Below are 24201 nucleotides of genomic sequence, written 5' to 3'. Positions count from 1 at the left end.
TTGCAGAAAATACTCATCCCGAAACTTCTTCATTCTGCTTTTCTGTTCATGCCACTCCTAGCAGTGCCCATGAGGATCAAGGAATTGAAAGCAGAATTGGTTCAGCTTTATGGGGGTATAAAACTTGATACAGTACATTTCAGTTAAAAGCTTGACACCTTACATTAGGTGACAGAAAGGACTATATAAATAACAGGAAGTTTCCTCCTAAAGCAGGAAGCTATTTTTAAAATTTGTCAGAACCACTGCACAGAGATACGGTAATTATAAAACAGTGATGCTTTGCTCTTTTCCTTGTAGGCGTCTGACCCAGCACAATGACTACAGGGGCTTCCTGGTTTAGAAACCATAGTACTCAAGAATCAAAAATTCTAAAAATATACATTTTTTAACTGGAAAATGTAGCTGAAAAGAGTACTAACCTATGCAATGCTAAAGGTTCAGGCAAATGCCAGCTTTCTAAGACTTGATCCTGCTAAAACTGCATTTAGGTGTATCCTTAAATGACAGTGTAATCCCAAACTCAGACAGGTACCACTGGGAATGTTCTTTCCTTCTCAACACAATTCTATATTGTTCAGCTGCAGGAGCACAGGAAGTTTAAGAATTAGGAAGCTACGGACTTTTCCTTATGGATCAACACCGAGCTTTTTTTATGAGGTTGTTTTTCAGCCTTAAAAGGAGACATTTTACGAAACAACCCACAATGGAGAGCATTAAAAATTATAGTTGCTGTCTTCACAAAGGTTAACAATCATTTTGCAACTGGATAGAGCCCTTAGCAGATTTTCAGGGAGAGCAAAAAACACCTCTCTGAATTCCAGTTCTTGTTCAGCTTTGTTCAGCTTAAAGAATACAGAAGAAGAAAAGACCTGGCTACACTCCCTTCACGGGACAATCTTTCTTAAATTTTAAACATAAAGAAGGTGGATCTTGTCAGTTGAGCGCTACCTTTCCATCTGTTAGGGTAAACCCGTGCAACCTGCTACATTTTGGGAGAGTGTCTTCATCTGAATCTATTAAATCTTTGTTGGGATTTAAATGCCAACATTTATTCTAGAGATGGCCAAACTCCAGAATTTCTAAAGGGATGAAATTTTGGCATTTTGAAATGTGTTTAAGTCCAAATTAGAGAAAAAAAACATTTTTGAAATTTCCTACTGAGCAGACAAAGTGAAAAAAAGAAAAATTTGGAAATACCAACACATACAATTTCCAGAATGAAAGGTGCTCTCCAAGGATCACAGCAGCTGTTTTGAGAAAGTTGCTGCTCATCAGGGGTAAGCAGTAGTGAAATCACCGGGAATCATGTCAGCACCTGCCACGGCTTCTAGAGGCCAGGCGGCCTCGGGCAGCCTCGAAAGCCAGCTGGACTGGGAGCCTGGAAACCGGTTGCCCCGTGGCCCAGGCCAGGCTGAGTTAGCGAGGAGTCTCTGCAGCCTTCTCTGCGGCAGGGAGGCGGGCGGGCAGGCGAAGTTTGGCTTGAGCTGGGGTTGCAAACAGACTGCTATAGAGATGGAGGCCAAAATAAATTTAAAGCCAGTGCTCCCAAGGCTTCCTTGCTCTTGGCTCCACGGCAGGAGCCTAGAAACCCCCATGCCCCTGGCTGCAGGACTGCCAGCCTGCGCAGGAGGGCTCCTCGAGGCCCCGGGCGCCGGGACAGAAGCCTCACGGCAACGTGACGGCAGCACATCAGAAGCAGAAGGGAGCGCTTCAGCTTTGATGACTTCGCAGAAAATTGTATAACATTTTGGGGGGCACTGACCAGCTGACCTCTGAACCTGTGCCTCCACTCTGGGTGTGATGTGTAAGAGGAAAACGCAAGTGCCTCAGACTGAATGACGACTGTATCATAATTCCCTAGAATTAGTAAATGTGTCTCTAAAACACCACAGAGAGAAGCAAAGTCCAAGGTCCTAAACTGCAAGTGTCTTACCATCAGTCCTGTTGCTTTTAACCCTACAAAATAAGAGAAAGACTTCTCCTGCTTATCTTAGTTATCTCTTTCTGGCCAAGATTGAGACTTTTCCTATCATAACTGGGTCATAGCACATTACTAGTAGGAGGACTCAAGACTCTTAATATGATGTAACAACTTGCCTGAATCAGAAACCTCACTGGGTGATTTTGCCACTGACTTTACTACTACTACTAAAATTATTTTTTTTCAACTTTAGTGTTCAAAGAGCCCAATTAAAGCAGGTCTGTAATTTGACCAAGGAACTGAGTAATACCTGAAAAATGACTGAATTCCTGAATCTATACTGCAAAGTATGTTGGCGCACAACACATCTTGTTTCTTAAGATGATGCAGCTGTACTGAGACTACAAAAGCTGTGTATCAAAAACACTGAAATTAAGACCCAGATCCATAAACTGGTATAAATAGAAAATAGATGCCCAAACTGCACTCTTGTTGATCTTGGTTGAAGACTAAGACAATACTCTTATTTCTGAAAGTAACTGGTATCAGATTCTCTGAAGGTAAAATACTCTGTTGCTTCTAATTTCATACTTCTGTAACCAGGAGAAATTTTCCCTTTGCCCAATCTACTGATCAACCTATGAAGCAGGACTGATGCTTCTAGAGTCTCTCCCCGGCTGGTTGAGTAACAGTGGAGGCAGATGCAAAGAAATTTCAGAATATAACATCCATTAGTTTATTGGCTCATCTGTACTCCTTTGATCCTGTACATGAACAAATATGCAAGAAACGTTCTGCTTAATGCTCAGCAGAACAAATAATTAGTAGGCAAGAGGAACAGCTTGYATGCAAGTTCGCATGCAATCATAGTTCCTTTTTTCGCCTTTCCACAAGATAYATTTTTTCAGACATGGGCTAAGCTCACTATTCATATGCAGTATTCTTTATTGGTGTGAAACCCTGTATTGTAGTCCATGTGTCGTTCTCCCCCCCCCCAAATGCTTAAAAAGCATGAAGTGGTGGGAAATATACTGTGACTGTTTTTTACTGATTACTGTACATTTTTGTGATAAAATGGTTTGGGGGACTATCACGATGTACTCTTGCTGACAGCTTCCAACCCAGCAATATTCCATATAGCCAGGCCCTAACTCTTGAAGCATTTCCTTCTTTCCTTGAGCTCTGCTGTGAGGAACATTGTCTAGTTATCTTTATATTTTGAGTGCTTCTCTGTATTTCTTTAAAGCAAGAGAAAGCAGCATTCAATAGGAATTTGCCTGTATTATATAGCTCCTACTTCTGTTTTTGCCATTATCACATATCAGCTGTTTTTGTTCCCCAGCCAAGTTCTTTTCATATTTTCCAGATCATTCAAGTGCCTGCACCCAGTGCCCCAACAGGGTTTAATGAACAAATCAATATTACTTTTTAAACAGGCAATTATTTTTGATTCAACTCTCTTCAGGTCTGTTAGAGAAATAGTGAATTAAAGAAACTAATGGAAACAAGTTTTTGCTGCCACTGCCATGGCACTGCTGGTTATGAGCCAGATTCTGTCTAATATCTGCAGGAGTCACAAGTGTGAAATGAAGATGGGTGATTCCTTCTCTGTAGAACGATTAACAGCACTGATCCTGGTTTAGTCTTTTCATAGAAACAAGTCAGTTCTCACAGAAGAGCTAAACTCAAAAATATTCCTAGCTGGCTTGCAACAGGAAACCAGATATCCTCAGCCAAAATTAGCTCATCCAATGCTCCCCCCTCCCCCCAAATGTGTAAGATGGGGGTATGTTTGGGAGTCTAGTACAAGTGACTGTTGCCATCTGAAGTAGCTCAGATCTGCATTAGGTCTTCTGGACTAAGATTTGGGTACCTATGCCCACTTATTTCAATGTTATTTTATTTTCCACTTCTGTTGGCATGATACACCTCCAGAAACAAAATTTCGACATGCCTGTGTTCTTCCATTGTCAATCTTTACGACAAAATACCTTTGTCCCTCTGGCAAGAAAAATAAAACAGAAGCTGGCAGTTCCCCACCAAGTTCTGACTGATTAACGTCACTCTTTTTGGTTCCCTTTTCACCTATGGTTTTGGTGATCTCTCTGGCATCTCAGCCTACAAGCATTACTTTGTTTTTCCTATATCATTTCCTATATCATCACTTTTTATGTCTTATAGTGGTGTATTTATGATCTAACAGCCCGTCTCTCTGACATGACCATATCTCTAGTTCCCTTGGAGGGCAGAGGGAAATAGCATACAATGTACTCTGTAGGCAGCTTCAGGTATCTAACAGATGCTCTGCATCAGCTCTGTGGCCTTCCCTTATTTAGAGGTGACACAGTAAAGCTAGGATCCTAACATTAGTTGCCTAAGTGTATCTCCTTTAGATGTTAAAAGCAGATAGCATGATATCCTCCTGTATGTCCACAGTTTCTGAAGACTGTCTTTCTTACGTTTGTTTTTCTTCCTTTGAGATTAGAAAATTATCTTAAAATAAGCAGTTCTTTTTCAAAGGGAACTTTATTWTTTTTATCTTTATTTCAGTAAAAAATCTGTACTTGATAAGAGTAAGTAGAATTGAACAGAAACCCTGCAACGCTTCTGTCATTAGCTTCCTTATAGTTGAAAGGGAAATAGTCACTTTTTTACATGCCTACAATGACAGAAGATAATCCTTGTGTTTTGGTTTTGCATCTGGAATCTGACACTGTAACAGAACATGAAGTGAATTTATCACTGCCCTACTTCTACTGCAGCATTACAACTGCCATCCGTGTACTCAGGATGACTAAGTTGTCGAAAGGAATGGTGATGCCAGTAGCACTGCATCTTCTCACGCAGCATTCATGTTTGAGCCATTTATCATTGTGATTGCTTGCACCTGAGCTTCTTTCCCTTTTTTTTCTCTCTGGATAATGCCAAAACAGATGTCTAATACTTAGGCTGACACTAAAGTTTAAATCAGATTTTTGCTAATGTTGTATCTTTTTGGACAGAGTTAGTGTTATGGCTGTTACTGGAAAATGAGTCAGCACTTTCAAAAATTGCAGTCTTGAGTCCCAAAATGTTTAACCCTATGGAAACAGTTTTATACTGAAAGCCAATGACTTTATTGATGCTTGAGCCTGGATTAGCTGGCATTGTAGTACCTGAGATGCTGATGAGAGTTTGCAAATTTAATGTCACCTTAATAAAGCTTTCTGTATTGTCTCTATGTGTGAATTGGCACYGATGAGTTGATACAACACAGGTTTAATTAGAATGCATCTCTGTTGTCTGGCAGAATTTGGGCTAGACTGTAATTAAACTTGCACTGGTATCTGTTCCCTCTACTATTTTGGTCTGAGAAGAGCCATGAGGCCAGTGAAACCTTCCCTCTGTTCTAGACCATTCTCAGAGGCAGGCAGCTGGAGCCCCAGTGCTCCAGCACTGTTGGTTTTTAGCCCCACTGCARAGCCTGACCTGAAGAGGAGAAACATGCCTAGGTCCCAACGTTTACCACATCTTTCATAGATTGTTCCTTCTTATTTTGGCATTGATTTCTATTTGCATCACAAGGCCCAGATTTCAATATCATTAAAGGGCCTTTATCACACAGAACTGTGATCACAGCTCCAAGCAGCACTGCTTATTTTGAACTTGTATAAACCACAGTATCTTACCACACCTATTGACAAGCCACACCTTGCATTTTGTGTCTGGAAGTCTCTCACAGTATTGCCTGCTTTGGTTCTAAGGACAGGAGACTTTGCAAGCATTCGTCTGAACTGACTATAATGGAGAAAAAAATGACGGTGCAGCAACTTTCTAGGAAGGGGCTTTTTAAAATGAAAACAAAGCCTATTGACTGGAAATGATCTGAATGTGATTCTAGCCACTGCCAGGTCTCTTGGCAGCGTTAGCTGCCAGCTTTCCTTTCCTTTTTTTTTTTTCTTCTCTGATAACATAGGTAAACAATCCGTAGTACACATCAGAAGGTTTTTCTTAGGCTTACGCAGGACCAGGAGCGTAAAGCACACACACCACCTGGGATGGCGAAATCCATTCCATCAGAGGCATGACTTGTTCTGTCACAGGGCAAATTTGCATTCGTATGAGGGTAAAACAGCATGATGGTAATGGAACTATTTGCAATTCGTGGAAACAGGTGCCGAGGACAGGGTCAGATTATTGTAAGCCTCTGCCCAAGGCACAGTGTGACATGAAGACTGCATGATTCTGGCTTCTCTCTCCCGTCCTATGATTCATTCCCATTTGCCAGTCATAGGCTCATGGAGGCAAAGAGGCCTTAGCAATTACTCCAAAAGCCAAGCTGTTGGTGGATTTGACAGGTCTTCAGATAGTTCTCCTCCTGGCACATGGAGACATTTGATAAAGGTGTCAGTGTGCCTTGAAGCTATTGAACACTTTTTATTGACTTCAGGATGCAGATCAGCATTACTTGCAGCTATTGTTTCAGACTCAGGCATCTGTATGAGTGTAAATATTTCTTCATAGGGACTTATTTTTAAATGAAAACTGAGATTGTGATACAATCACATGAAGCTCAGGTGTCTTTGGTTCTAAACTGTTAAAAGAAATTACACATACACTACCAGGTAGTTCCTTCCCACCTTCTCATCTTAAATCCCCAGTTTCACATACACTCTTGACTTGGCTGAAGTCCTTTATATGTTTTTGTGCTTATCAGAGTATCTATGCGGAGTAGAAAAGGACATTATGGTGTAAAAAGAGGGTAGAGACTGTAGAAATTATTGGTGAAAAAGAGAAAAGAAAGAAAAAATGGTAAAAATCTGGGAAAAACAATCCCAAATCCTTTCCTTCTGAAATGATATTTCAGGAACCAGAGGACATCAAAACTTAAAGATGCAAGATGCTAATTAAGCCTTCTATCCTATAAACTCTGATCTATGAAGTTCCAGCACAGTATTGGAAATTACTAGGTTTGATTGAAAAAGACCTCACTGGTAATGGAGAATGTTAAAAAACATACTTTGTGCTGCCTTTCTTGTTTTTCCGCCAGTGTAAATGACATCAAATTATGTCCATTTCACAGTAATCTCTTAGTTTGCTCTTTCTGTGACTGAAAGTGGTACCCTGCATAAAGCAACACTGAAACATTAATGTCTTAACTCTTGTGCTGCAAAGGCTCCCAGACAGTGTACCTCTGCCAGCAGCGGAACGTGTATCACAGCATGGTGATAGGCAAACACTGCCCAAGCAGCCTGYAAGCAAGATAAACTTGGGAACTTATAAGGGATAAAATAGAAATTTAGCTTTTTCACATGGAAAATTAAAAAGTTTACTTGTGCAAAAGTATGTATTTTAAAAGCCCAATTCTTTGAAAAACTATGATATTTAATAGAAAAATGTGACTTTTTTTTTCCTGAACATACTTGGATGTTAAAATCGGCCTCACAACTACCACTTCCCTATCCTAACCCATAAAGCTGGAGGAAGACACATAGTTTTCTAACTCCAAAAGATAAGTTTCCATGTGAAGAAAAGGGCCTAATGAAGCTGTTAGCCACAGACAAACCTATGTATTTTTTYTGAGAGTACAACAAGCAACATTCTCTAGTCACACATGTAACTATTTTCTTAGCCACAATGACCTGACAAATTGCCTTGATACTAAAGGAAATGCAAATGAGACTGTCAAATGAACCCCTGGCTCAAAGGCCTGATCCCTCATTGCCTTGGACAACATTTAAACAGAAGTGAAAAATACCATTTTGACATGGTAGGAAGTTCACTGCTATCCAGATAATTCTCACTCACTGAATTATTAGGAAGAAAAATGTCTTGTATTATCAAATGTCATTTGCCATCACATTTGACTCTGTGATGTCAGATGGAGAGCAGGGTAAGTAAATGGCAAAGTGATACACAAGTCACAAGACATGGTCAAAATGTACCGTCCCTGTCCCAAGAAAGTAGTGTATATGTCATCCACTGCTTCATCCTCCCAACACATCTGCACTGTAGATCRAAAAGCAGGGGTATAAAGAAGAGGCTTGAGACATTACAAGTACGCAAAAGGATACGGAAGATGCGTTCTCTCTAAGTAGCTTTGAAAATATTTCCCGCAGTAGTTGTGGGCACACCTATACTGTAATTGAGAGTAGGCAGCAGATTCCCACAGAAATGTTATGTCCACAAGGCCAGGCTGCCCCATATTCAAGTTCAGTTTTCCTGTTCACTTGTACCAAACTGTAAAACCAAGCTACCCACATGCACACCTTCACTCCTGTTTTAAAAGCTAGCGTGCTGTAAGACTCCTGTTGTTCATTCTCAATGGCTTGCTCTGCTCTGTAAGGTAAGAACAGTCACTAAAAGCTGGGCTGTTTTTATTTCATTTCTTCAGACTGACTCATACTCTCCAATCCCTTTTCCTTAGGGAAGATACAAGGAAATGATGTAATCTTTTTTTTTTTTCAAGCTTTGGACTTTTTCTTTTGGCAACAACTGTACTGGGCCTGTTTTTTAATTAATCTGTATGGACTATGCTAAAGTAAAAGCCAGCCCCATCTGTCTCTGTGTACTCACTCATAATAGGGCATGCAATGGTTGTGGATAAGAAGTATCAATCCCAGTGGCTTATCAGATCACCCACTAACAATTGCTCAGGAGTTCTGTAAGCTCTCTTCTGAGATCAAATTTAAAAAGACTGAAATCTGTTTGAGACATGCAGCTGTTGTAACTCCTGTAACTCCTGCAACTCTAAACTCACTATTATAATCCAGAGACGAAAGGGAAGATACTTTACATTTTTGTGCTGGAGTGTGAGAAGAAAATCAGAAACACCTAGGAGATGTTCAAATCTGGATGTCGGTTTTGAAAGCAGCTCCTAGTCTTTTATCAGACTGAACTGAGTTCTTATATCTGAACACCCCTATGGACTACCTGCAGTCCAGGTTAAAAACTAAATTTGAGGCTATTTGTAGTGTCTGAATATGAGGAAAGTTCTAGTTTTGCAAAAATGAGGTGGCAAATTTTACAAAAAGTTCTCTGACTGGGAAACAAATAGACTTTTTTTTGTTTTAAAACCAGAAACAGAAAGGGGCATAAAGTGTAGTGAGGCAGAGGAAGCCCAGGAGGTGGAAAATGTAGGTCTGAGTCCTCTCACACTCCGAAAGGAGCTGCACATGGGTGTCTGTGCGAGTTTCCTAACCTAGGGATGGCACTTTGTAAGTGTGAAAGATGTTCTAGAAGCAGGTTCTGATTAGTGTGTGGACAGCCTGCCAGGAGTTTGGAGCCACAGTTGACTGACAGCATCTTAGCACCTTAGCAGATAGCATCTCCCAGCTCTCTGGGCGRATTCAGCCTCTAATCTAGGGATAGGAAAATTACAGTTTGCGACACTTTCCTCAGAATATTATTGGCAGGAATCTGGACCAAACTGGATATTGCACAAAAGTGAATGGCACCTATTCCTACTTCTGCCTTCTAAAAAGAAGACTCATTCCTGCTCCTGTCACTCATACTGTGCTGAGCCCTCCTGAGATCCCAGGTGACGCTGCACTGAAGTTCAGTGTATCAGTGAGGCCAAGACAGGAGTAAGCTGCAAGTTGGCAGAGACAGATCTGAACACGTACAGAGGCAAAACTGCAGATGCCAAAAGGCTCCTTTCAGGTCAAAAAAGGACGTTCTTAGTGAGTTTAGGCACCTCCACAATAGCTGAGTGGGTTTTCCTTAATTGCCTGCAGCGCCTATGATGTTAGGGGCTTGCATTCCTTTTTGCAGCTGGCAAAGCAACCTGGAAGGCAGCCTGTGGATATATTCAGTAGCATAAATGTGGGTGCCCTCTATTAAGCTTAAATAGAAGCTGAGCTGAAGTTCTAACAATCCATACTTTGAACTTTAGGACCTAATAGCTATTTTAAATGACTAAGTACCTTAATGGATCAGATCTTAGTGGAAGAAATTCAAGACTATTAGTGCTGAGCCAATACAGCACACTCCTTAGGGAATTCTCTTTTTTAACAAATAAATGCATTTTCGCTATTCATTTTACATTGCTTTCTCTCGGCTTTCTGGAAACATGTATTCACTCAAAATGTGCCTGATCATTTGTAGAGAGCAAATGTAAAAGTTGTATACACAAGAATTAACTGAAACTAGATTTTGTACTTGTATAAGCAGCTGCACTAGAGACTCGCCTGAGTTACGGCAATCTAACCAGGGAACTGAAATTACACAAACGAATGTGACTAATGAAAATTAAGGCATTCAGGGCAAAAAGTGATCCAGTAACTAAATGAAATTTAGACAAAAGTTTTAAGAGCAAAGTAATGATTTGTTCAAATAAATAAACTAGAAAACAAAAAGGTAAATTATTAAGTGTTTAAGTGTTATTTCTGCTCTATGAGGAGCATGAAGAAATGAAGCACTAATATTCCTTAATTTCCCAGAGGGGAAACTTAGAATAGTAACATGACTTGTCAAAGGCTGACAATCATTGACAAAGTCAGAATTAGCATTTGGGAGTTCCCGACTTCTGATCTCATGATCAATACATTGATTTAGTATATTGTATCTGCATTTCTAATGTTACTTGAATTTGCCTTTGGTAGAGAGAAGTAAGAACAAATGAAAGTTAACTACTTTTTTCAGACTTCATATCTGGTTCATTTCAGGTTTTGACTGATGCTTTTGGTGAACTTTTGCCTTGACAAATTTAGAAAGAGAAGACACACTTTACTTTTTGTGGAGCTTTAGAATGTATCAGCCTGCTTTTCAAGATTAAATATCAAAATAAGCAAGTTGGAAGGACAAGGGTCTCTTCTGTTCAGACACTGAAATATACTTATGTGCTGTACATGTTACTTAAAACATAATAAAACCAGAAGTTTATGATACAAGCTAGGATATGAAACAGAAAGGTTGATCCTAGCAGCAAAAAAACCTTTTCATGCAGCTGAAGTTTTAAATATCAACTGCTGAGAAATCCCAAGTTCCTAGATCTGCGTCCTTTTTCATTAAGACTGCCCAAAGCACAGTAACAGGGAAAGTTTGTTTGTCAGCTGGGGGAAGCAATCAGTATTGTTCTGCTTCCCAACCGAGAAGGCAGAGGGGAAGTGTGTGTTATTGACTTTTCTTAATATGCAAAATTTAACTGAATGTATTTTCAAACACATTGCTTTAAATGAAGCCTTCACAATTCCAGATTTTTTTTCTTCTGCCTTTAAGCACCTTCATGAAATCCTGTGTAGAGCAATACCTTCTTAAATCACAGACAGTTATTCTCTTTTCCTGATTTGGCAAACCCATCACTTTCTCTTTTTTGGAGGATGGGAGTAAAACTTCCTCAACCTACACTGCAGTTATTTCATCATGCAGCTTGGAAAAGAGCTTTTCATACTGCTTATGTGAGGACCACAGTTGTTACTGCTTGATAAGATAAAATCTGCTCTTCTGAGTTGCATATAAAGCACATATGTACAGATTTCTGTACCTGTATAATGATTCAGTGCAGCTTGCTTACATCTTTGCATCATTACACATGAAGAACTTATCAGAGTTTGCTGGCTGGAAAAAAATACAAGCCAATATAAGAGCATTATCATGCAAAATTGCTGGGTTTGCATACAACAGAAAAAAACGGAATACCTTTCCAAAGCCACAGAKATATATATGGTTGCATCTACATTAGAATTTTGGTTTAGAGCAGTGGTGCAGTTTCAAAACAAAACCTATCCCCTTATCATCCCTGTTTGCTGCACATTTGTTTGGCTCACAGAGCAGTTTTGGTGCACAAAAACTTAGATTCCCTTCAAAGAAAACTAAATGGGAAGCTCTGTCCAGTGCACGTGAAATGCACTGCAACCTCCAACGGGGATGTAAGAGCCCTAACCAAAAAGTGATCTTTTGGACAGCTCTAAACCACTTGCATGGTGAGAACAGTCAATCCAAGAGATCGAGTTAAATGTAGTCTGACGTTCATATCCTTGAACTGCATATAACAAACATGCTGATCCTCAGCACCGACTGCTTCAGTACGTTGATCTATTCCTGTTATGCTGAATTACTCATTAACGTAGCCATAGCCAGCCAATGAGACTCAACCAAAAGAGAAAACAACCCCCCTTGAAGTAGCAAATAGGTTTTAGCACATACATTTTGAGAGGTATCTCCATAGATCTTTTTGTCATGCTGAGAGTTCTTCTACAACCCTTGCTACCACCTCCTCCTACGACATAAGCAGTACAGTTAAGATTTTAAAGATAAAGCAAGATATCTTTACTTTAAATTAACTTATAGTTCAGATAGAAAACTCCTGAAATAGTAAATTTGAAAATATGGTACTAATTTTGATCTACTATACGTAAGCCAATCTGACGAAATAATAAAGTAAATGCCATCCCATTCTTAAATTACTATAGAATGGAGGATTTTTCATGAGATACACATGATGGTGCTTTAACTCTGCCACTGCTAAAGCTCTCTGTGGATTCTTTCAAAACAGTAGTTCTCTAATAAAAAATCACAGTCGGATCAGTTTCATTCTACACTAGCCATCATGCCTACCAAGAAAAATTAATTGATCACTGATGTTAAAAGTGAGGATTGGGTAGATGCCACAGGTCATGCTTGAATTAAATATACTTTGTGGAAACAATTTCTTTGACCTAACCAGTAACCTACTTTACAGGAGTAATTTCCCAAGACTGAAAATAACTGCCAACTTAGTAAAGCAGAAGGAAACGGTTTATTTTAAATCTGAATGATAATTGAAAATTATTTAAGAATGCTTTATTAAGAGCTTCAAAACTCCTGTAATTAGGACAGGAGCCTGCTTTTGGTTAAAAAGAAAAACTCCTCATTTAAGATGATGACAGCAGGGTGCTCAAAGGTAAATGCAGGTAAACTGAGTTTATCCATTTCCAATTAGGGCAACACTGAATTTACCTTCTTCTCATTTCCTGACTGGAATTCGTTTTGAAATTAACACTACCATTTGTATTATTCTGTCTCAGTTTCTACAGCGCATTTCTCAGACCTTTCAAAAAGTACCAAGAATCTCCAGAAAATCCATAGACATCAGTGCTTTCTCAGGCAATGTTAACCTCTTTTTTGCTGTGTCTGCCTTAACAAGTTACTTGGCCCCAGAAGAGCAGATATGTAGAGTGAAGCTGTTGATGCTGAGGACCCTGTGTTCACCCCATGTGCAGTTCAGTGGATTTTGCTCTGGCCTAGCTAGAGCTGGGCCCAGGAACTCAAGGATCATTGGCAGTTTGAGCGCATTTGGGGGGCTTCTTCCAGTTTCGTTGCACTGCACCAAAATTCAGTTCTTGCGTCCTGCGACTGATCTGCATGCTGAACAAGCATGGCCAAGGGACAGCTTCAAAAGCGCATGCCTGATCCAAGCAAAAAACCCTAACGTAGACACATCCAGCGAGCTTTTGGATGCCCCTCATCGATGTCTCCCGACACATCCAGGCAGACAGCGGTAACAGAATTAGAAATTTAGCCCTACTGCTTTGATTTGAACTCTCAGTGATGCCCTGGTTTTTACACTGCGGTCTGCTCTCTTAGCTGACCTACTGAAGTAGAAAAGAAAGGAGAAAATGAGCCAACTACGTGGCTTTGTTTTGGTTTTCTCTCTCCATGTTGTTCTGTACAACAGTGAGTACGTACAGGACTCCTGACTTCAGTCTTCAACTGTTTTTACTTCTCTCTGAAACTGAGGATGAGGATGCGAACTGTTCACAGTGCCCTTGCTAATCCACTGCGGGACCTGATGCAAGTCTTTTGGTCGCTCTGTACTTCATAACTGCATTTGTAAAAATGGGGGGCTAAAAAAACTTGGCTGTATCTCAGAGAGGCGGCGAGAATGAATATTAGCACAGTGTTACTTTGTTTTCTTGAGTCTTGCTACCACAATTCTGTTCTTCCATAACGCAGTTTGGAGGTGTGGAATATGATTATGATTTACGTTCATCACCCCTTTTGCAGTGATTAGCATATTTTTCTTTTGATTTTGTCTGCCTGCCTATGGCTTGCTCCTGCGTTCCCATTTAATTCTCCCTCCTCCCCCTTTCCTCCCCCTCCCGTGTTTTGTCTCGCAGGTTCTTTCACGGTCACATTGTGCTCCTCCAAATGCAGCACGCAGTTTGTCAATGGAGCCTCTGTAGTGGCTGGAAACTGAGAAGACCCTGTACTGCTGCTTGCCAGGCAGCAGGGGACCAGGGTTTTCTCAGCTTCCAGCTGCTTTTGAAGCAGCACTGATTGGTTTCTCTCACTGCTGCAGAAAAGACTGGCACACAGGAGCAACAAATTCAGCATGTCCTTCTGGCCTATTTTCAATAGATCTGCAAGTGCCAGAACAGAGATTGGGAGCAATTTGATGCTTTCTGCTCAGCTATCCCTCTCTCTATTTATTGAAGCAAGTCTCTCCCTTTGCCTTTCTACCACTTTTTCTTTCTTTTTCCTTCACTTCTTTCCTATTATTTCCCTCTCTGCCATGTCTCTTTCCAGCCACTACTCCAGCCCAGCCAGAGTTTCTGTAGGATCACAAAAACGTTTTTCTCTTATGCACCTTTTGCAGCAGTATTGAAACAGYTGATGAGCAAGCGAAATCCTGTAACTCTGTAGGGTTGTGCTCAGCCATTAACAGCGCAAGGGCTTAAAAAATGCAAGTAAAATGGAGCAATGTCAGCTTCCTTTGTAATCAACATAAAGGACAAAACAAAAGTTTACTAAGTTGATTAAAGCAAGACAACCCTTTCAACAATCTTTTCAAAAGATTTCTACAACTATGAAAGTAAAAATATAAACAATGGGAACAAAAATACTTAAAAGTAGATATTAAAATATTAAAAACTTTGAATATATATTTCTCCCTCCTAAAGTTGTAAGCATCTCCAATACGCTTGTTGAACTTCCTGTATTATACAAATATCACTGCAAAGATTTTTTCAAAGCAGAAAATTCAAGCGGCTAAAATACAGTGCTGTAAGTGGGCACAGCACTCAGTTAGAAGGGATGGAGGACAAAAGCAACAGAAGTCCTCTCTAACTATATTCTATAGTCACTGTGTGCCCTAAACCATATCCCTAAAACATTGCTTTTATAAAACTATGCAATTATATTTTATGAATCCATTATTTCCTAATTGTAATTTATATAGCCATTAGGCATTAGAAGCTTCTTGCAGACATTATGGCAGAAGCAGTTCAGAGAAAAGGTTTGGGAGATGGGTTAGCAGATTTTTAAATGAGTTCGATGCCTATATGTAGGAAACAGCATACAAGTGGTTCCAGGGAAAAAATCAGGCCAAGGCTCCATCAGGCAATAAATCCAAAATTAGGGCAGTTAATCCCAGATCAGAAATGTCACAGCCTCTTGATGCAACATGCTCACCTGGTACAGCTTACTGTACTAGATTAAATTTGTTCAAAAAGGCAAAACTTTGCCCTGTGCACTTCTGGTTTACTCAAATATCACCTTTTTTCCCACAGTTGTCATTTAGCCAGCATAAAGAAGCTGGTATAAACACTGTGTTGTGTGCTCTGGTTAATTCAACAGACATTTCATTGCACCTGATTTGGATTGAATTTATATTGCCTGGTGATCTGGTAACTCACAGAACTGGTATTTATTTTAACAAATCTACATCCTCAGTGATGAAGGCTGATGTTGATGAAGTGAAGGGGCAATATAAAAAATGAAAATGTTATTTTGGCCCAGATTTTCCTAACAGCTCATTTCCCACTTAAGTATCTAAATGAAAAGTTTCCAGTGTAATTTGTGGATGCTGAGTGTTTTTTGCATTAGACTCCTTAGCTGCAGTGCCTAATTGGGTTCCCAATGGGCCAGGCATTGTATAAATCTATTTCATCTAGACAATTAAAACAATTAAACAGAACTGTTTTGAAACACAATGACAGATTTACCAAATAGAAGCTAAGAATAGGATTTATTCAGAGCACCATGTCTTTTAAGTATGCCATAATATGGTTGGTTTTAAGAACAGTCAAGGGGGAGGGAGTATTTCACCAATTTCCTCATAAAAGAACATGGATTAGCAGGAATTTGCCTTAGAATGAGAGTACCAAGGTTTGTTCAATTGTTTGTTTGGTAACAACTTTATTTTTACRAGAAATGTTATATATTAGGCCAGAATGTATCTATTCTTGTGTTCTGAATTTGTCAGTAAACATATGGCCTGCGACAAAGCTCCTGTGAAGTCCCTTATTTATCTGCAGAACACACAAAACGAGTCCTACGTTCTCCCAGCATTGTTTAAAGAATATGTCTTAACCCTGCCCAGAAGAGTGACTTGCAGGTCGAGGAACCTATCTATTCTCCGTGCTAATTTAGCCATCGGCTGCTAGAATAAAGCTGCCAACAAAGGTTTAAGCAAGTGCCAACAGGGATGTTTTCGATGACATAACTGCTGTCTGTTGGGAACTAGACACACAGGACAACAAATCATCTCTTAGACTGCTGAGCAGCATCAGATAGGAATGACTTTCAGTCTCTACACATTTGGGCCAGACTTAGATCAATCATCTAGAGGTTAAAGGCTCTTTATCCTTTCATTTTATTACTAGTCTCCTGAGAGAGCCAGTCTGCTAGCTTCCCATCCCCTGCTTTCCCCTCTCCAAAATTAAAGAGACATCAAGTTATTTACACTTTGCATTGCATTATAATACAACATCTAAAGTAAATATTGACTATTGTTCTGCAACTTTTTGCTTCAAACTCAGTTCCACAACATCAGATTAAAAAAAAAAAAAAAATCCTTCTCTTAGTTCTTGTCCTATGCTGAAAGACTGCTGAGAGTACAAACTTGCACAGTTTAGCTCAGAGCTGAGCAGCACAAGCTAAATGCCCTCCAAGTACAAATGCGTAACTGAGTCTTGTGATGTTTCCCAGGAACACAGTAAGTGGTGCCCCATATTCCCCTGCAGGCTCCAGAACCAGCTTTGCTGCTCTGGCAGCTGGGGTGAACTGGTGCCAGCAGAGCCAAGGAGGTGGAGTTTTGGGAGGCATGTAGGTGCGGCACTCTGTACTATGTTCCAGGGTGCATCCAAGAACGCTGTCAAATGTTATGCGGACTCAAGAGGCTTTATGTGAAAATATCCAGAGTGGAGCTTAGTAAAACAGATGAAAACAGCTGAGGATGGGATCTAACAAGACCTGGTTTGCTTGAGCCAAAACCACTAATTACCAGATGAAATGTCAAAGATTATGTATGTGGTAGTGCTGTAACAGATACTGCAGCTATGCAAGGCAGAGAGTACAGCAGTCCTCAGTGTATTTTTGCTACAACAGAATGGTTTCTAGTTATTTGGCAATAAGTCTCACTTAAAAAATGTTCTGTGTCCAGCCCCACCTGCCCTCCTTGCAGCTTCCCAGGGCTGCTGCCCATTCCTCTCATCCCATGCTGGCACTGGTGCCTCTTCTGACAGTGCCGATGCTGAGACCAAACTGATAAACTCAGTTGAATACTGCTGAGTTTGTCACAAGCAATGCAGATGTCTTCGCACGAAGCCCCCCAAATGCTTCTATTTTGATGCAGTGCAGAAACACTTGACTTAGCCCTTCAGCAAGCTAGTCCAGATCTAAAAGAAAAGCTATGCTTTGCCTCTGTGCCTCTGCACCGTGCGTTACACCGATGCACAGCAACGAGGCCCACCTCTGGTTCTAGGAACCAAAGGTCTCATGTCTGTGTAAATGTGTTCAGTCACGGGTACAGGAAAGCACTATGCAAAGGGTTTGCAACACCCTGCAAGCAACCTTGTGTGGTATGTCACACTGCTCTTACTGAATCAGATATTTTTAGCAGTATAAATGAATTACTCACTAGCTGTTGGGGCTGAAGAGACGCTAAAACTGCTAGTTCCGTTTCAACATCATGCTGACACAATTGTACCAGTTCTGTTTCCAGGAACGGTTCAGTTTATGTTAGCTCAGGGGTCTCAGCACCATGCTCCAGCATGTGGCCTGAGCCCAGTAAAAAGACGCAGAGGGAAGTTGGGGTAAGTGGCAGAGATTGTCTTGCTGCTGCTACAGAATAATATATCAGTGCTTAACGTTTATTATCAAAGCTTTTCCTATTTAACTGTCTTTGTAAATAGAACTTTGCAGGACTTTGTAAATAGGAAAAGGGGAAGCCTGGAGACACAGGCACCCCTTTTTGAGATGCTACACCAAATACAAACACAACGATCGTGAGGTTTGAGCTTACTGGTGACAGTTTTTCTTCCCTTCAGTTTGTGTTAGGGCCTGAAATYGCAAAGCTGTGATCCCCAAGAACTGCCTTTGTAATGCATATCCCTCTCGTTGCGTCCCTTTGTCGGGACCGTGGCGGAGCACTGTGAGGCCCCTGTCCAGGGAGCAGGTCTGCGTTATTGTTCTCGTAAATATGTACTGCTGGGTGCTGCACCGCGGACAGCAYTGAGTTTGTGCATGACTGACGCCGACTCGGACAACTGCTCTGACCCCCAGCAGATGGTGGTGCAGGGGCTGCAATGATCTGGAAGTAATAGCATGTGCCATTTCTTTTTGTCTGGAACAGACAGCCAGACCCTACATTTCCCTCCCCTATGCAGCAACAGCTGTATATACAGTACAAACTGGCAAAACCCTAACTGTCACTTGAGTGTTCCTCCTCTGCCATTAATCATAAAACCTTGGCTGCTGAGATTTCATCAAGATTAAACACTGTATGAACACCACATGGCTCTTTCCAACGTTAATAAAATTGTGTGCCTTGGGGCATAGTTCAGTTACTTTCCTAGAAAAAAAAATGAGCGAGTACAATGAGTAATACTCGAAAATATCCCCCACCCCCAAATATTGGAATTGGTAGTGGTGGATTTTCTGTTTTTTTAACCTCTACCCTGAAAAAAACAAGGCAGAGGAGTCAGTATTAACTACAAAGAGCAGCTACCATGCCTTTTCATTGTCATTTATACATTTTTATCAGGGATCAAAATAAATGTTTGTTTTGAAAGAAAGGTATAAAATGGGTGAAAGTCCACAACTGATGTTTTTTCCAAGGCTATGGGAGATTTATTGCTTCAGAATGATAGCAAAGCAGTTGGTATTTGGTTTTATAAGTGAGACGCCAGCCTTTTTATAATTTGCGTATATGAGGCATCTCATCAGGGGTCAAAGTGACTAATCGAAATAACAGCTTGTTCAAAATTGGATCTATACACATCCACTGTATGTTTTGCCCGTGGTACAAACGCCCATAAAATTGTCATGAAGGTCCAGTTCCCTAACTTCCTTGGAGAAGGAAGCAGAGATGGAATAACAGCTCCCTGCCACCCCTCTATTAGCGGAGACGGGTACCAAAGAAAGGGGGCTGGAAAACAGCTGCACTCTAAGTATTGTGTTTCTGCCTGCCGTAACGCTTTTGTGAGGCTTTCAGAAGGCAGGCTTGCAGTGCTCAGACGTAAAATTATGGAAGGTACAAAGGCAGGACAGAAGTGACTGGGAAGGCAATGGATTTCCTTCTCCACACAATGTTTTGAGATTTTTTCCCCACTCTATATTGAAATAAAAGCATTATTTCTTGAAGGTTCCCCCCCCCCCCAAATAAAAACTTAAACAGATAAGCCCATGCCAAAACTGTCTGGCCATTCCTCCGAGACCATGGATATCTTTACTTTGTTTAATTTTGAGCAACCTCCCTCATTCTGTGTGAATGAAACCTGTTGTGGGTGCATCTCTCGCAAACTCTCCACATTAATGAAATATTACTGGAGGGACTGAAGTCTCCCAGTTCCCAGCATCGTGACATAGCTCTCACCTTACAGTCAGCCCCTGCCACTAGGCTCTTGGCTGGAATGTATATTTCTCACTATCCTTCATCAGAAATTTCACCCTGCACTTGAGAAATGACCTGGTAAAGTTTGCTGAAACCAGTTTCAGTTTTGACAAGCCATCATTTTCTGAAGAAAAAGCAATGTTAGAAAATTCCTGTCCACCTCTGAATTTTGCCAGGCCTGACAAAAAAAATATAAAAAACCTCTTTCACACTTTGGAACTGGGAAAGGGGAATACACAGTTGAAAGGCATGAGAGATCAAGGAAATTCAGAAGACAAAACCTTTCTGTGGGGATCTGTAGCTCTGATCTCGAAAGCCAAGTACCTGGAAACCTGCTTGAAAACAATGGCAACTATTGTTCATCACCTATCACAGCAGCATCAGGCATAAATTGTTTGAATTTCTCTTTATGTGAGTTTTAATGAAAATTATTGTTTAGTCTGAATTCCTCCCAGAGTTTCCTGATCTTGTTTCTAGTAGCACTGCCCCGAACTACAAACACTTAAACAGAGGTAGCTTTACTTTCTTGACTAATCCCATTAGCTTTAAGGAGCCTAATCGCATGAGTAAAATTATGCATGTGCTTAGCTCTTGGCAAGGTCAATGCCAGTAATGAGCAGAAAAACAAACTGATAATGAAGCCATGAGTACAAGAGTGGTTGGCTAACTAGAATTCTAGAAAAGGATACAGCTGTCTACACCATTAGAAATGAAACACCAATAGTTAAGACTAAAGAAGAGATGATTCTTACTGAATTCTGAAGCAAGTATGACAATAAATGAAATTATACTGAAAATTAATTAATTAGCATCAATGACATGTCTTCAGTAACCTCCACAACAACTATAAGCTCATTACCTTAGTTATGACTTATCTGGTCAGTCATTCATTTATACAAAGCTCATCAATATGATAACCAAGCACTAATGAATTTTAGCATTAAAAAGTCACTTGCAATCCCCTGAAAGGAAAAAAATTTAAAAGGTTATTTTATTCACAAGTGTCAGATGTCCTGGATCTGAGCAATGAAATTTTCCCAGGCAATTTGTATGGAATTTCTTTTCATTAATTACTACCAGAAATAATCTTTTTTCAGGATGAGGATTAAGGAAAATGGGCTACAGAAGAGCTAAGGTTCAAAATGATGTTCTGAGGGAGAATGAAATGAAAGTGAGAGTAAGCCCACAACAATTAAAATTTGTCACGTGACAAAATAAATAATCCAAATAGACACCAAGCTGGCAGTATTACAAGATAATTATTTTTTAGGATTAAACGTTCTTTGACCATATGTTTAGAGTACCCTAAAAAATCTACAGCTTCACGGAACATATAACTTTCTCAATTTTTTTTTTTTAATAAAGAAACAGATCAAAATCAAGTATTATTTTCACTGCTTGAGGACATGAGCAGTTTCTGTAAGCCACTAAACACACAAAATTAGTTTAACTTCTTCACAGGACTAGCACAAGGTTTAAATATCACTAAATCCTCAAAATAGTGTTTAAGGGGCACCTAGTTTTATACTCTTTGTGAAAAAAATTAATTTCCCAACTCTACTCTGAAGCCACGACTGGAAAAATTCCTGTGTGCATATTTATATGTAGAATTACAGGTTAAGGGTTTCAATCAACGTTTCCTCCCATTCTACATGATGTGGTTATGAGTGAGACCTAGACTTTCCTAGTACATAGTAAAATGGGCTGGATTATAATGTCAAATAGTTTTTTAGTGGTAGTTTTATCAAGGGATTACGTGCAGTTTGTGGTTTTCTTTTAGAGTAGGCTGCTGAGGTCTTTTTTTGCRCCGTTTTATAGTTAGTCTGAAATTCCCTTAAGCACCAAATACAGGAGAAAAATAGGTATAATCAAGAGTGTGGGTTTCTTTTGTGTTTGTAAAATCAAATGAATTTTCATTATTTGGGGGCTTTTTCCAAAAGCACATTTTACTTGCAGAGCCAATAAGGTGAAGTTTGTCCGCGTGCATTTTTTCAAAGAGCCTAATGAACAGGAGAGCAGACTATCTGAAAAAATGTGCTCTAAGTCATTGACTTACAGGCTTGGGTGTAAGAATTTCTGTCAGTGTAAACGGTGTACTAAAATACATCATGAAAGCATTAGAGCTGAGACAGTGCCTCTGGTTAAATACTTTTTCTGCATAAAGACATCTGTTTTCATATTGGTTCAGAATGGTAACGATTGCAAATTCAATTCATTTTTAGATATGAATAAAAGCTATAAAACATCTGTAGCCATATTATAATCCTTAATTCTTCCTTTTGCTTTGTTAATTATTTGTAACAATTCATAGTTTAACTGATCAGCTCAGTCTTCCCTGTTCTCTTGATTTCAGTGAGCTCAGATGAATTTACCTTTGTTGTACTCTACTGCTATGTCAAAGTCAGTTCTATGTGGAGAAGACCGATCAAAAAGAAACAGTATGTTCTCTAGTCCATTTTGGAAGAGTGGAGGAGATTTTTACATAGATTATCCTGCTGTAGTCCTTTTCAGTAATCACTTTGTAATCCAGTATGTTGTGGTTTAATCTTAGAACTGGTTTGGCGGGTATGCACGTTAAGCATGGCACGAGGTCAGAACGATGCGGGAGCCGTGCTCCCGGCAGCATGAAGGTGGGGCCTTACAAATTTCAGCTCTGCCAATGTTTGTGCTTGTGAACACCCACCAGGGCGTGGGAGCCGGAGGCACCTGGGAGCGCTGTAGGGTAGTGGGCAGGTCCTGCTAGCCTGGAAGGCATCCGCGCTTACTCTCTGATTCATGGATTCACTGAAGACTTCTCATACCTGATATCTGTAGGAGCACCCTGGGGATGAGGAAGCAGAGGGCAACAGCCACCACTGCAGACTACCACTGCAAGAGAGCTGTGTGTAGTGAGATGGGCTAGGAGAACAGTCCGGCACCACAAAAACTGTCGGACAGGCATCCCTCTGTGCCTCAGTGGAGAGGAGCACTGCATGAGAGAGGTTCAGGGATGGAGAGCTGTTTCTTTTAAGAGCCCAGGAAAGCTAAGAAGAGATATGCAGGGTAGTTTATATGCAAACATAGAAAACTTCATCTAATGGAAGATAATTGAAGATACTTTTTGGGGGATAGGGTGAAGAACAAAATGTAATCTAATGTAGAGTGTCTTTAAAAAGTATTTAAAAATAAAAGGTTACAGAAGTCAGTCATCAAGCTGTTCGCATTGTTAACCTACATAACCACATGATGTTATTACTGTTAACCTCATCTTCCCTCCCCCTCTTCCTTCCTATTGTTTGTTATACTCACTTCTTGCATCTTGCCTTTAGATTATAAAAACTCTTTATGCAGGGATTGTACTTGTGTGCAAGGTATAGCAGAGTAAGCCACAAACCTGACTGTAGGTTTTGGGAACTACCGTATTATTATTAAGCCTTAACAGGCAGTAAGATACAAATTAAGGTTTTTCTTTGTGCTACTGTCCTCTTTGAGATTATGCCAGACAAGTGAAAACTATTTAACAACACTCCTGTTTAAGACTGCTAACTATCCTACTCTTTATTATTATCATGTTAAGGACAATGTTGTAAATCCTCTGAGCTATGCTGAATAATAGCTTCCATTTCAAACAGCAGAGGCACTTCTGACATCTAGTTGTCCAGTTAGCACGTAAAGTGATAACTTTTGTTGGCATGTACACAGAAGTTCAGATGTAAGATACGCTCTGTGGGCAACTGCCTGTTTATTTTCTTTCCTAGACGCGGTTAAACCACATTGTACATCCTGTGCTTATAAAATTCCAGAAGGGTTATATCATAATGCATACTACTAGAATGTGTGATTTATATCACCAGATATAAACTGCTACATCTAGAGATAAACCTACTACTTAAAATGAACTAAAGATTCAGATAACTGTGGTTCCACTACCTATGTTGCTTTTTAAGGTCACTATCTTTTATAAATAGCTAGGATTTTAGAAGACATATTATGAGTCATCTTTTATAAGACTCAGCTAGGGATGGGACTCATTGTGCACATAATAGGTACAGGGTACGTTATACAAATGGATGCAGACAGATCTGTTGTCCTCTAATCTTTCTCCAAGTCAGCTAGACATGAGGCAGTTGCCAAACTAGAAGCCAGATAGCAGTGTTAACTAGTGCTGTGCCCAAAGGAATGAGCTTAGGTCAAGCCCAGAGCCAGCACCGAGCTGGAGAAAGTTTGGTCCAAACTGATTGAACAAGCTGTTGAAATCTTGAATCCTTTTATTACAGCCTGTGTCCAGTGTTCCCTGTTCCCATCTGCCCTTTCTTTCCAGAGCTGTGCTGCTTGGGCTCAGCCAGGCAGCTCCTTCTCTACCATCTGATATGCAAAACTCAGGGCCAAAAGACCTCCTCCCTGGCCATATAGAGGGTCAGTTGCTATGCCTTCTGTCTTTCCTCCTCCTTCCACCTTCAGATCTTGAGAGAATGAGGTAACCATATGAAGGACCTGGGTCTGT

At 40.2% G+C, this 24201-nt stretch overlaps 1 long non-coding RNA gene across 1 annotated transcript in view; it reads right to left on the bottom strand.

The window, feature by feature from the left end:
- The window catches only part of LOC112968639, a 54889-nt gene that overhangs the window by 27613 nt on the left and 3075 nt on the right, over positions 1-24201 (bottom strand). Inside the window, exons 2-3 of the long non-coding RNA XR_003254397.1 lie at positions 12050-12122; positions 11388-11461 (exon numbers count right to left, since the gene is read on the bottom strand). This is a non-coding gene — a long non-coding RNA (uncharacterized LOC112968639). The remainder of the gene's footprint in view (positions 1-11387; positions 11462-12049; positions 12123-24201) is intronic.

This window comes from Apteryx rowi, unplaced genomic scaffold, assembly GCF_003343035.1.
Source record: "Apteryx rowi isolate R43461 unplaced genomic scaffold, aptRow1 scaffold_321, whole genome shotgun sequence".
Lineage (NCBI taxonomy): Eukaryota > Metazoa > Chordata > Aves > Apterygiformes > Apterygidae > Apteryx > Apteryx rowi.
Note: the sequence above shows the minus strand (reverse complement) of the source record. Positions and strands in the feature narration are given on the sequence as shown.